Here is a 14,864-nt window from a genome sequence, read left to right on the forward strand (position 1 = left end):
AGGGGCCGGCCCCGCTGCTCCCTGCGGGGGATCGCTGCCGGCATTCCCCCAAACTTCAGGGGCCTCCCCGGAGCGGGGTGGCTCGGGGCTCCCCGCCGTGAGGGGCTCTGGCAGCTCCGGGCGGAACGTGGCGGTGCAGCCCTAGTTGCGGGGAAGGACCCGGCGTTTGGGCTGTGTTGGCGGCGAGGTGAGAGCGCTCTTTCGCTCCGGAGCCTCACCTGGCGGAGGTGAAGCCGCTCCTTGGGGCGGGGACCCTCCTGCGTGTCCCCCGGGGGATCTCCGGGCACACGGGGAGCGGGGAATCTGCGCTTCCCCGCCGGGCTCCGGGCTGTGCTGCCTCTGCCGGGAAGTTCTCCCGCTAGGACACAGCCTGTAATTGTGTAGGTGATGGTTTGCGCCGCGTCCAGGTAATTGTGTGGCTGTCGTTAGCGTGACATGTGGCATTGTTCCTCACTGGTGTCCCTGCCAGCCAGGCAGCGTGCGGGAATAAAGACGAGCAAGCGCTGCACAAAAAGGGTGGATTGTCGTGGGTTGGTTTTTTTTTTTCTCCTTTCTTCTTCTTTTTTTTTTTTTTTTTCCCCCCGCGACGTGTACTTGTAGCATTGTTGCTAGCCCTGTTACAGAAGTAGCAGCGAGTGTAAAAGTAGAGAGCCAGAATGCTCGGGTTGGGTAGCTCTGTGAAACATTTCAGAGGCTTTGTGTCGGCTCTGGGCAGCCAGGAGGACACCAGGAGCTGGTGAGCAAGCATGTCCCACAGGTTACTCTACGTAGTTCATGATTCAGAACACTTGATTAATTGGGAACCTTTTCCAGATTTCAGGTGGAAGGAATAACTAAACAGTGCTCCAGCCCCACATTACCAACGCTCTCTATAAACAAAACTCTATTCGCTGACTTAGTTTGTGCTTGTACTTTTGACTTTGCTGTGACTTTTTCCCTCCCTTTTGTCTGCCAGAGCATTTTCCTCATTGTTTGGCTGTTCAGTCTTTCATAGCCAGGTCTGCAGAGCTGAGAGTTGCAGCTGAAAGGTCAGCTCCCTAAACCTGGTCTCGTCCCAGTGCTTTTCCTGAGGCTGCTTGCAGGCTGTTGGGGCAGAGGGTGTTCTGTCTACGAGATCCTACCAGACAAAGGTGTCCACTGTGCTTTCTCTTACTTGCAGCTGAAGTTAGTCATCTGGTTTATCTGTACAACATGGGCATTCTGCCAGCTGGGGGAACAGTCAAGAGCTGCAGAGCTCACCTTCAGTGTTTTTGTTTAGAAACAGAGAGGGAATAAGATTTTTCAAGAGAATGGTTTAGTAGGACAAGCGGAAAATCAAGACTCTCAGATGCTCAAGGTCATGCAGCAAAAAGTAAAAACTATTAAGGATGATGCACAATGGGAAAGTTGTTTCCTTAATTCAAGATGAAATAATTAGAAGAACTTAAAGTGTGCATGCAAAGATACATGACCATTGTTCATGATCTGGTTTGTCTAGATGTTCTGCATTGTCTCTTGGGGATTTTTTTTTGGTCATTGGAATGATGCTTTTAAAATTGAAAGTAATTTTGTGTGCAGAAAAATCTCTGAACTGTAGTCTTATTTGTGGTGTGTGCTGCAGAGTGCCTATCTTCTGATGCCATTACTTGGTCATGTCTATGAAATATTCCAGAGATTAAGAGATTTGGAAAGTAGTCATTCCCTCACTGGGTGGGAGAAGTATGCTTCTGTAATCCATTTCTAGCAGCTCTTTAATGGAGAGATGGGTTGGAGCTTTTGCTGCAAGTGTTGAGGAATTCTTGTATGAAGGAGGGAAGGGGCTGAAGCATAGACAAATTTATCCCTTGTGAGTATTTGTACTTGTCTGTTTCCTTCAGATATTTACAAAATAATCCAGCAAAAGGATGCAAATGGCTGAAGTATTTGGCTGTGACAAATGAGAGAGGATGATAAAACATTCTTCTTGATCCAGTACATTTATAATCTTTTTAGTAAGGAGATTGTGGGAGCCTGATACTGAGGCTTGATGTACTCTGTTTTCTTCCCTCCTCTGGTGGGGTAAGATCCTGAGAAAGGAGAGCACTGTGAGAGCATTTTGCTCTATTTCGTGTGTGATTTCACTCTGCAGCCAATCTACCTAATCAACCTGTGAAATGCTCTGGAAACCAAAACATCTCTCCTAGGACAAGACAGCCAAAAACCAAAACAGGTATCTGATTGTTACCAGGGGTCAGACAGTAAAGTAAACAATAAGCATGCCACCTCCTGGATTTTTTTTTCCTGGTTCTTGTTTGAGGTTCAAGGTAATAATTTCAGTGGATCTGAAATGAAAACCAAACTTTTTGTTTAAATGCTATGGGGCGTGAGGAGAGCACGTACTCAGTAGATCCTGTGGGAAAACCACTGATAATGGGTTTCCCAGAGATAGCCTTTTTCTCACTCACCTTTTAGACCTGTGTAGCACTCACTGTCCGCTATGATGAAAGTCAATTCCAGCATGCCAGAACCCCAGGAGCTGTGTTTAGATGAATGGAGTTGTTTCCTGCATCTCGTGTCTGAAATTATTTTTGTTTCTTTTCCTCAGAAGCTACAACAATTAGTCATTTGAATCAAGGTTTAATTCAAGCTCTGCAATAGAAAGCTTTTGGTAATTAGTGTAAGTTATTGTGATCGTGCACTTCAAGGAAAAGCATGCTTTAATCTTTTCCTGCATTTGCAGCTAAAGTGGGAGCATTAGAAAACGGGAGAGCCTCAAGGTTTAGGGCCGGGAGGCAATGTAAGGATTGTTCAAGGTATGTTAGAGTGGAATTTGCTCCCTTGTGGTGCCTGCTCACCTGTGGGTGAGCCCAGGGCTGGCCCTGGTGGGTTTTGCCTGCCTGTTCTTGGAAGGAGGCAGGCTCAGATCCCCACTGGTACCCAGAGAAGGCTTACAGCTAGACCTGCCTATCTCTTGTGACTAAAAAGGCTTCCAGAGGAGAAGTGCAGACTGCTAAGGCACTAGAAGCACATAGTGAGCATTGGAATGGGTTGGTGAGGCACTGAAGGGCAGGTGGTGCTGCTGAGGAGGAAGCTTCCCCCGTGGCTTTGTCGTGCTGATGTATTCTCGTGGTGTGTAGGCTGCGGGAACATGTGGGAATGGAAGGGCGAGCAGTGCAGTGAGTGTTTGTTCCTTTGCATCCTTGTGCTCTTTAGGGCTGGCAGATGATAGCTTGGTCACCTGCTCTGCCTCTCTTGCATCTTTGAGGTGCCTGGCTGGGGCTGCTTTTTAGGGAGTCTAGGTGCTTTTCCTGAAATTCTTCGACCTTGTTCCCCAGGTTTTTTGATGGCTACATTTCAACATAGCAACAGCTTGCTCTCTTTAGGTAGCCTCTGTTGTATTTGGCTTTAATCCCTGAACTGAGGTATAAACCTGCCTGAACAAGATTTGAAGTAAGCAGTAGGGGTCATTTAAAAATGCAGCCACATGCTCGATTAGAGGGGAACGTGCTTAAGAAATAATATATATCCATCCCTCTAGTTATATAAACAAACATTCAGGGACGTTTGAGATTTCAGCTTTCACATCTAATGTATTCATGGGTTGATTTGTTTCTGTGTGGTTGTTTCTTGTTGTGGGTTGAGTTTGGTTTTTTTTTTCCCAATCTCCATAATCCTTGTCAAACACTAACCTGCAAAACAGAAATGTATATTGTTTTTAGAAGGAAAATGGGTACATATCTGAATAAGGTATTTTTAGAAAGTGAGCATTTCAATTGTCTGGTTTTAGATGCCTTTCAGTGATATATTTTATAGTGTGTGAAGTTCTGTGTTTTAAAAAGAGGGAAAAGGGGACATATCTGAAAATGTGAATTCTTTAGATTATGTGCAGAAGTCAGTAGAAAGTTAAGTTGGAAAGAACTTGAGGGAAACATTACTAACACGAGCTAGGTCAAATTAGGGGTTATGTCAATGCCTGTAAAAGTCTCTAGTACTTTCAAAAGAAAGAGATGGAGTATAAAGTCAGTCTGTATATTGTAATGCAAATAAAAATATCTGTTTAATACTTTGGTTTTTTAACTTTTATTAGAGATGTTACTAGGCTTCTGATATTTGTTCTGCTTTCTCAGATCTGTGATAGTAAGTGATAAAGTCTGTTTTATAGAGACCTGTGAGGTGAAACTGTCTGGGCATACCGATGTTTCCATTTCTGTCCAAGAGTAATAAGCAGTTTCCTGCATGATCCCAGTTCCTACCCTGCACAAGGTACCTCAAGACTGGATCGAACAAGGCAGGGAGAGGCTGTGACATAAGCAGGTTTGAAGTTGTTAGAATTTCTTGTTCTAAAGAAGAAATTATCTCAGGGAGATACTAGGTTTGCCATTTTTCTTTTTTTTTTTTTTTTTTTTTTTTGGTCAGTTGATTTTCTAGAAAACCTCAAATTTCAGTTATCTTTCAAGACTCGAATATCTACTAAGAGGCTTTAAAATGAGAAACTTTTAATACACCTTGTGTTTTGCAAGGAGCAAAGGTGTAAAATCAGTTTCAGACCAAACTGCTTTTGGATAAACTGACAAATAGCTGCTAAGCTGCCAAAAGTCTGGAATAATGTCTTTCCAGATGATCAGCAAATGTAAAGTAGGATAAAGAAGCAAGGCAGAAATTAAGGAACTTGAAGTTTCTTAGGTTTTTGAGTTTCATATCAGAAGCTGGCTTATTCATATACTTGTAAGAATTTATAATTGTAAAGCATAACTGATTTCTTTTTAATGAAGTTGAGACAGAAAAAAAAGATATATATATTGAATTCCTTCTAGAGTTGGAAGTGGTTTCAAAGCTGGGTTCCAGTGGAAACTGTAATCAACTTTGACTTTCTTTGACATTCTGACCGAGTTTAAAGTGAGGTAGAAGGTAGAACCAGTGCTGCTAAATGCCTTTGTTGAGTCTTGGAAAAGTTATAAAACAATGTGTAATGCTTGCAGATTTCAGTGATGTAATTGCTCCTTTTCATTACCCTGGAGGAGGCAAGCTGTGGGGAAGGAGGGGCTCAAGAAGCAGCCCGGGGAACAGTATCTGTTGTGGTGGCAAAATACTGCTGCAGAAATAGGAAGAATTGCTGAAGCAAGCCGAAGTATTTGACTAGTGATAATCTCCACAGCCAGATGGAATTTGCATGGATGTTCTAAAGGATCTGAGCTGTTAGCTGAGCTATGGGAAGAAGAGGTAAGAAAGGCAGAGAATCCTGGACAGGATTTCCTTTAAAAAAGAACCTGAGGGTGGTTTTTAGAATTAATTGACTTGTGAACTTCAGGAATGAGAAATAATTAAAGACTGGAGCTCCCAGGCAATCTGTCACAGCTGCCAATAAGCAAGGCTGGCAGCAATGCCTGTAGTAGATCTGCTTGTTACTGTTTGTTATGAGTGCCATCTCTTAAATTGTTTATCATTCTGCAGGACTTCAGGCATTCATGCTGAAATTTTCTGGGCTGGATGTCTACCACAGGTTGACTTTTCTCCCCCCCAGGAAACACTGTCTTCCTCGCTCCCTCTTTGCTTAAAAAGCTCCAGCATTTCCCGTAGTTACAGTTGGGAAGGCAGCAGGGTGAATTCTTTTTTTTTCCTCTTTGATTCTTGAAGGTTCTAGCTGTTTCTTCCTTGTCACTCTTGAACCAATAATAATCTCAAGCTGCCAAGTTTAGAAGTTCTAGCACAACCATGGTTTAGAACAAGAACTGGAAATTTGGCTGGAGTGTTAACTCTGCATCAAGAATGTGGCTTTTGCTGTTCTTAGGAAAATGTCCAAATTTGGCCACATTATAAGACTTGGAAAGGCATCAGTTTGTAAAAGCTTAATAGGGAATTAGTCTCAGGTCTCTAGAGAAAACATTCTGTCATTGCTTGTAAGGTGTCAAAGGATTACAGCTACAGCTGGGGGTGGAGAAATGGAACCCTTCTTTTTATTCCAGTTTCAGATTTCTGTAAATGTCTGTGAAGGCCCTTCCCCCCACCCCCCTTTTTTTTTTCTCTCCTTTTGCCAAATTGGCCAATGCTGGAGTGATGTACTAGTCTGTGTGGATCACTGATCAGAGCTGCTGTGAGTCTGCTGCTTGTAGCACACAAAGTGTATATATCATCTTTCTTACATGTAGCTTGGAAAAAAAAAAATCAATGTAAACTTTGTGTTGCTTTTAACTTTTGTTCTCTGGCTTCAGTTCTTCGCTCAGGCTTTTTTCCCAGATATCCATCACCATTCTTTACTTTACACTGGCTGTAAAACAACTCCTGCTGCTGTAGCTGCTCTTATTCCACTCTTTCTGTTTAACAGCCTTGATCAGCCTGGACTTGCCTTTCTGCCTTTCTTAAAGACGTGGTTTAGCTGTGCAGCATGACTGCAGTGTGTGTGCTGTCATGCCCTTTGAGTCACTCTCTTCTCACCATATCAGTACCTCCAAAAAGAATTTGGTGGAACCATTGCTTGTCCTGGTTAGCAAGAGTCAGGTCCCAACAAAAGCTGGCTCTGCTTAGGTTTGCCATTCTTAAAAAGCAAAAAACTGCCAGTGTAAAGGACTTTGTTTCTGTGCATGTCCCACTCCAAGTGCAGAGATTTAGCGTGGTGTTTCAGAGGGCCTTTGATGCAGTGTGGCTGTGGGGAATCTCTGAGCGCATTGTTCTCCTACGCGCGTTAAAACGATTGTTGCGAGAGAAGCATCCGCGGGGACCTCTGCCAGCTCCTTATTGATGTGTGCAGTTTCATCTATTGACACGCCACCCTTCATTATTACAGTGAATCCTGTGGCAGTGGAATTCGCTATTAAATCTGCCCCGCCAAAGAGAATTGGCAGAGGCTGCTTTAAAAGCAGTGTGACCCCTGCGTTTGCAAAGAATAGCTTCTAAATATGAAACAGATGCTGAACTGATGGAGGATGCTTCCTAGGTTTTCAGGGTACCAAACATAGTCATTTTGAGCAAAAATCCGGAGTTTGCTTGATTTGTGAATGGTAATTTAAGTTTCAATACCCATTTTCGCCCCTCAGAAATGCATGTCTAATCAGTACATGTATTTGTGCTTGAATGCAGCCAGTAATACTGAGGTGAAAATAGGCAATTATTTGTTAATGGAAACTGTTAGAATAAGCAGAGAGGTGTTAGTCTTTGTGTCTGCACTCTAATGCTCTTCCTAGAGGGTGGGAGAGGTGATGTATCTTCCTTTGCCTTTTGCCACAGATTATTTCCTGCTTTCACAGCACCAGCCGTAATATTTACCCAGATAACATCCACCTTCCCCCAAAGAGATGTTGTGTTCTTTAGAAGCCCAACAGCACTGTGTGCTGGGGAGGGGATGTCAGTGGATGGTGTTTTGTCTGTGTAAAGAACCTTTGTGGTGTGTGTGCAGTGTTCTTGTTCCCATCCAGTTCATATGGGGGTTTAAATTAATGCAGAGTAAGGAGTGTATTGGATCAGCCTTGATCTCAGGGCTTGGTTCTAGACAAGGCATGCTGTACCTTTTGGAAAACAGAGCTTAAGTGCTTGGAGGTGGCCAGTGAGAAAATAAAGAGCATGGCAGCTCACTGGAGGCAAATTCACTTGGTGATTGGAGGTGGGAAGTAACACAAGGCTGGGTCTTCGCTGTCTTATCAGACCCTGGGTTGAATGGTCACTAAAGCTATTGACTGAGTCCTGTCTGCTGGCAGCTGTATTGATAGGCACATGTCAATATAGCTGCAAAGCTGCTGACATCCCCAGGTCTCTGAGTTTATCTATTATATTAAAAAAAAAAAGTTGAGAAAATAGCATATATACCCAGGGTCAGTGGGTACAAAAGCATGGCTGTTGCTTGAAATTAGAAGTAGAAGGAAGGGGAGGAGAGATAACTGGAGTAGGGCATGCTTTCCACAGAGAAAGGGAAGTGGGGGAATAGCTTGTTTAAAATGGAAGAATTAGTTAAAAGTGTGTCTGCACGAGATGGTGGCACTGGGGCCATTGTCACCACAAAACAGCCTTGGTAAAAACCCACAGGTTTCTCAAAGCTCTGCAGTTGAATCTTGAAATACCCTGGCTTTCTAAGCAGGGTTTTCTGCTCACCACTGGCAGGTAAATGGAATATCTAATTGTGGACTCTGCAGAGTTTAAAACAAGGACTGAAGCATGATGCATATGCTGCAGGGTAGCTGTGGTATCTGAGTTGTTGCTGGTATCTGATTTTCAAGTCTGAAAGGGAGGGTTGAGGGGGAGGCTGCAGTACTGTGAACAGAGTTACTGGGTGGGGATGTCCTTCCAAAATAGCCGAAGAACAAGTGAGACTTCACATAGTGCCCTTGTTCCTGCTTAGGTCCAGAGGCCACAGGGCGTGCCCCTGTTCGAGACTTTGCCTTATAAACCTCTAAGAATCAGCAGAGATAGGCCAAAGCTACTTGGAAAGTAGCTTTTAAAGGTAATTTGAAGTATTTTTCACTGACCCTGCTCTTGATGTGAGCTGTCAGCTTTTAGCTTGTATGTGTATACAGATTTTTCACCATTTCGTGCTGTTGACAGACACTTAAACCTCTCTGTGCATCTGGGCAAGCGTAGTAACCTACAGGTGGATGCAGGGCAGTGCATGGGGCACTTCTGTGCTCAAACTTGCAAGGTGGGTCCTTTCCTTGCTTTAACAATTCCTATCCCAGAATAAGAAATGAGTCACCTTACCTGGGCTTTGATGGAACATGCATTTGTCATCACAGTAATGTGCTGACTTTCTTCTGTATTTTATTTTTTTTATTTCACTGCTGGTATTGATGCACTGGGGTGAGAGCACACTTTGCATATGTGTATTTGGCCCAAGTCCATCATGAGTTCTGCTCTCACATGAGTGGCTAAGCACTAATTCTCCAGTGTCAGGGTTGCCTTGTTGCTGTGGGATCTTGACTACAGTCCAAAGAGGGGTTTTGGTCAAGTGACTCTCATGAGTACACAGATGTTTCTTGGAATTAAAACTCTGCAACTGAGGTTGGCTCCTGAGTGAGCTTGGAACCCAGTTTCTGATACAAACCAACCAGGTGTGTGTTGGCTGTGGCTGACACATGCACAAGGAGTGTCTACCCTGGTTTTGATATTCTGCTTGCATGGAACAGTGAGGAACTTCGACCTTTGAAGTTATTTGAATGCTTCTTGGCACTAGTTAACACCACCACTTCCTTCTGCACCTCCCCAGCCATTGCATTAGAAACTTGAAAAGCTAATGAAGTGACAGCTGTTTTCGATACATGAAGCCAAGATTTTTAACTTGTGGTAGTTAATACCCTACCTTTAAGACCTCTGTGTTGTCCTGGATGTATGTCACCAGATAATGACAGGAAATGTTCTGATGATTTTCTGCAAGGTCTCTAAATTCCTCACAGGCAATTGCACATATCCTTCTCTTGTAATTGAATATAAACTTTGCTCCTGGTACGTTTACCATGTTTGAGGCTGATCTTCAGTTCTTCTTCAGAGGCAGTGATGTGTCTGGGGAAGCCAGGCTGGATTTGGACACTCTCTAAAGATTTGCAAAAGGGAGCAAGCATGGCTTGCCTGTGTTCTTTTTCTGCTGTGGCATTTCTTAGAAACACCTGGTTCATGCACTGAGTGTATCTTGGAGGATCGGTGGGAGCTTCAGGAGCTTCTGCTTCAGCAACCTCTGCCACAGGAGCCTGAGACTGCCTGCCTGTACTGAGGAGGTTCTGCTTTTTCTTGGGAAAGATGGCATGTGTGCTCTGTATTGAATGAGGTGAAGGGCACTGAGTACCTGCTGAGAAACCTGAAAAGCATTTGGACAGAATTCTGCTTATCTGGTGGTATATATTGTTGGCATTCTTAGGAGAGTCTCTTGCCCTCTTTCAGAACATCTGTTTCTGTGCATGAAGTCATCTTTTGCTTGCCTTTTTTTTTCTTCCATTTGAATCCACTTCTACCTAAGTAGTCTTTGCAGCATCAGAAGTGTGAATGCCAGCAACGATTTTGTCAGGTCATCTTGGGTGTTTTGTTCTGCAGGATAGTCACTGTGAGTAGAAGCACTGGAGTGTACACTTGTGATGGGCAGAACTGTGAGGTGCTGTGGGATGTGAGCTGAGCTGTGTTTGAGCTCATTGAGGCAGAATGATAGCAAAGGTATAGTGGGAGAGGGTTTTTTTTCCTGTAGGATCTTGGTGCTTGTGAAACTTTACAGAAGTTTCTTATTGTATCTGTTTCAGAAAAAGGACACATATATATAACCTCTTCTTACTGTAACAGCTGTTCTAATGAAAGAGTAGACTCTAAGGAATATTGCCTTATATTACTGTGGTTACATAAATACTGCTACTCTGTTACACAGTTATTCTGTGACTTGTTGTAATTTTGATGATTTTTGCCACATGAGTGCTGAATTATGCATTGCATGGAAGCTCCTGTCACAAGTCCCAAGTAATAATAAAACTGGAGTTTAAAACAGAGTGAGCTCTAAAAATGAAATAGTTGTCAGAACAGTCTTTGAATTTATGGAGGGAGTCATATAGAAATTCCACTGTCCATTTCTGGGTTTCCCCTCCTCAGCATCATCTACCTCTGATTGTTACAGAAATTTTTTATGTTGAGATAGAAACTAATTGGAATTAGGGCTATGAAGGTGGTGAAGGAACTGGTGGGAAAGGGCAGCTGAGGTCACTTGTTCTGTTTGGTCTGGAGGAGACCTCATTGCAGTTCCGACTTCCTCATCAAGGGAAGAGGAGGGGCAGGCACTGATCTCTTGGACAGGACCCAGGGATTGGCCTGAAGCTGCCAGGGTTGGGTATCAGGAAAGATTATTCCCCCAGAGGGTGATTGGGCACTGGAAGAGGCTCCCCAGGGCAGTGTCACAGCACCAAGACTCGCAGAGTTCAAGAAGTGTTTGGACAGTGCTCTCAGGCACATGGTGAGACCTTGGGGTGTCCTGTGCAGGGCCAGGAGCTGGACTTGGTGATCCTCATGTGTCCCTTCCAACCTGGGATACTCTGCAGTTCTGTGAATGTTTTCTTTCCTTGTCCTTTGATATTTCTGGCATTTAAGGATGAAGTAGGGACAAACATTTAACTGACTGACATGCAGGCTTAGCAGGAGCCTGTGAAGTTAGATTGTTCAAGTTTGTTCTCGTCTCTTTTACTGACAGAAACTAGGGAGCCTCATTTTAAGCTTTTCCTGCAGGATGTTTCTTGTAACCCCAGTCCTGCCTCATGGACTTAGTCTGACTGTGATAACTGCAATTGAACATTCAACTCGTGTGCATTTCCATAAAAATACATAAATCCTGAAACAGTCCACAATAGTGATGTTAAATTTGTTATTGTCTTCTAGTGTTGACATTCAAGGAGGCAGGTTTTGCCTCTGCTGTTGTTTCAAGCTCTCTGCAGACAACTTACAGCCTTGCCTTACAATACTCTGGGTGGGTTTCACTCAAAGTTTGAGCTGCCCTGTATAAATATGTATCCTTCCTGCAGAAAATAGGATTCTGATTATTGAGTTCTGCTGCTTAGCAGGTGCTTGTTTCAGAGATAACCAGTTGGCTGACCATGGCTGTGACTCTTCCCTAGCAGTCAGCTGTTCTTAAAGCAAGTATCAGCTAGGACTAAGAAGTGGTTTTGATGATTTACAGCACCATGCCCAAGAGCTTTCTTTTCCCAGAGAATTTGTAATCTGAATAATGTGATGTGAGTACAGCTTTGTTAGATTTGTAAACTCACATAATGATTAGAAGGGAAGAATACATCTGCCAGGTGGATTAATGAAGATGGTTCTTTTCATCAGTAGAGAGATTTTTTTCAATAGGTTCTCGGAGAATTCTGGGAGAACTCACTGATTGTACTGAGCAATTGTAGGTGATGGACAGGTAGTGAATTTCTTGCATTGAACAGCTAAGAGATGAAAGTGTGAGGAGGGTAGGCAGAAATATGAATACCTTAAAATTGCCCAGGAAAGATAATTACTCAAATTTTAAACTTTTTTTTTTGTTTGTTTTACAACATTATTCTCTTTGGTAAAGAGGATATCCTATTAAAATATAGGCAAAGAATGCTGGTTTTCAAAATAGGGACAGATTGGACTTTTGTACTTAGGACTTCCTGGCAATCCCTTGTCCAAGGCTAGTTTATTCCTTGTGAAATGAATAAAGATCTTGAAATAATCTGTGTTTTGTCTGGGAGAAGGTAAAACATGGTCTAGTTGTGTGCTTTGTGCCCTGCATTTTGACTCCAGGTAGGCTTAGGCTATAAAACTACAAACAGTGGAGGCTGCTCTTGCATTCCATTAAGGCGGGTGCTCTTCTGCTTGAATTCTTTGAAAAGTCATAATTTAGTGTTGTGGATTTGAACAGGTTTAAGCTCCTGGGAAATGCTCTTCAGATTATTAATCTCTACAAAGCCTGTTCTTTTTTTTTTCTGAAAAATTAAGTGGGGAGGCAGGAGGTGAGAGCAGACTTGTATAGTTAACTAGAGCCCTGTAAATTCTGTGTGTACCTTCTATTTAGATCTTCACTAGCAGCAGGAGTGCCTTTTAGGCACTTTGTTATTTTCTTGTAACAGTAGTAATACTGATTGCTCTCTAATAATAAACAAATTTTCTATAGGATAGTGGTGCTGTTAACATGACTTATGACTGCCATCCCAGAAAGACAGAAACCCACTTGGTTATGTGGTGTAGCAAGATAAAAATTGAGCAGGGTGTGTAAGTAGTACTTAGAAGTTTTAAAGCGTGAATTTATAAACAGTGAAGAAATTAAAAGGGAAATAAAGAGTTTTGTTCTATTTATTTATGAAAGGCTTGTCAGTCTTATTGTTATGTATTGCTGACATTGGACATGATGAGGTGCACACCTGGGAGGAGGATTCTTTATTTTTAAACCATCCATTGAGAAATCTGAGTACATGTATGCTGTGCTTCTTTCTGAACATTAATGAAGGCATAGCTCCTTTTCTTTTGCCCAAGGGGGCTTAGATATAGCACTGACTCTTTAAACAGTGCTATCTTTTCAGATGTTATCATGAAGTATGTGAGCAAGGAGAACTTCTCGGTGCTGCACAGAATTCAGTCTCTTACTTGCCTATCTTTTTATTTGGGTTTTTTTGTTTGTTTGTTGATTTTGATTTTTCGGTTAATGCTTATGAGATCAGGATTTCAGTTCATTTTTTTTTTTACAGCCTGAGTTGAGGGTGCCAAATGACACCTCTCCAGTTTAGGCTGGTGTGGCAGAAATAGATGTCACATTTCTGTTTTCTTGTGTGTGGGTTTGTGTTTTGTGCTTGCACTTGGGGGGTTGTGTCGGTTCTCATGGTCTCTAGTGCTAAGGCTGGTGAGCAGGTCTGTGGCTTGGCATGGCTTCCAGGATGGGTTCTGACACAGGGATCAGGGCTTGCTCTGCTCCTTGGACAGCTTTGGTTTTCTGGTCAGAACTACCTCTGGGGGAATATTGGCTCTCTGTGCAGTGAGTACATCCTTTGTTGTTTGCCCTCAAGTGAAGGGGACAATTCAGGGAATTGTACCTGTTCACTAGAAATCCCAAAACTCCTTAAAAGCCGCTCCTAAGGCTCTTCCCTCATGCTGTAAAAGCATGGACTGCTAATTCCAGTGTTGATGGCCAAATCCACCTACAGCTCTCCAGCTGAATTTTAGCACCCTTGACTTTCTAAGTTGGTGGTGTACTTTCCCCTTCTGTTCTTATGGTGCTAGACAGCTACTGTGTTTGCACTAGACATAATTTTAATTGATATTAACATTTTATTTGCATCAACATGGGTTGGTGGAGACTTCTGAGACTTAGTCAGCACTGCACTGTTGCTTTTGCAATGGGCATTTGAGGTTTTGCCTGCAGTTGTGCTACATAAGTGCACCAGTGCAGCATCCACAAAATGGCTGTCCATTGGGACGCAGAACCTTTTGTTCTGCTGAACAATGTACTGTGGGACATGGCTGTTCTTCCCAACGCAGCAAATGTGAGGATGCCTGGGGTGCATGCAATCTGCTGTCTGTTTCAGTGTAAGCTGATTATAAGTGTTAGTTACAGAATCATTTCAGCATATCCCAAGATTCACCCAAATATTAACAGCTACTTATTTTGTGCGTAGGTTGTCTTGTTAAATAGTGTAACCTAGAATAGTTCTGCATGGAGACTGGAGCAGAAAAGAGACAATTAAGCATTTTCCCTCTGGGTGTCTTTCAAAAAATTGTATTCTCCTCCTCCTGCTATTTTAATGTCATGTTGGTTCTCTACCCGCCTTTCACTCTTGTTTCATGCTCAAAAGGATTCCCTCTCCTGATTTTGGAGTTACTTGAAAATTCTGTGTTCTTTCATTCCTTTTTTTGTCTCTGTTCTAGTCCCCACCCTGGGCTCCACTGAGGAGCAGCAGTGGTAGAAGGTAGTGCCTCCAAGCTCCTACTTCCTGAGGCTGTGGAAGAGAGGGGAAGGCTGACACCAAAGATGTATTTAGCCTCAGGTCTTGCCTCTGACAGTGGCCAGGAGTGGAAGCCTAGGGAAGAGTGAACATTACTGTCCTAGTGTATCATCTCATGATCATATGCAACTTGGAAGCTTCCTAAGTTAGAGGTGGTATCCTCGTGGAATCATAGGATGGTTTGGGTTGGAAGGGACCTTACAGATCATCTAGTTGCAAGCCCCTTGCCATGGAGAGGAGCACTTTCCACTGGACCAGGTTGCTCAGAGCTCCATCCAACCTGGCCTTAATGGGCTTAACCTTAGCTAATTCCTCCAAGTATTTGCTGCCTCATGGGTGTTGTGTTTGGCTACTTCTGAAGTTGGTTTCGGAAATGTTCTGGGTGTTGGCACCTATTAGTTAATCTTGTTGTGTCACCTTTCCCTTTGTCTTTTATCACCTCTGGTGTTGACTGTCCAATGCCTAGCCTGCCAATGACAGCAGTATCTACTTGGA

The 14,864-nt window shown here is 43.2% G+C and overlaps 1 protein-coding gene across 1 annotated transcript in view; it reads left to right on the forward strand.

Annotated features, from left to right (window-relative positions):
- Window positions 1–14,864, forward strand: part of PTGFRN (prostaglandin F2 receptor inhibitor) — a 66,761-nt gene that overhangs the window by 275 nt on the left and 51,622 nt on the right. The window lies entirely within an intron of this gene.

Source organism: Catharus ustulatus, chromosome 2, assembly GCF_009819885.2.
Source record: "Catharus ustulatus isolate bCatUst1 chromosome 2, bCatUst1.pri.v2, whole genome shotgun sequence".
In the NCBI taxonomy this organism is placed as follows: domain Eukaryota; kingdom Metazoa; phylum Chordata; class Aves; order Passeriformes; family Turdidae; genus Catharus; species Catharus ustulatus.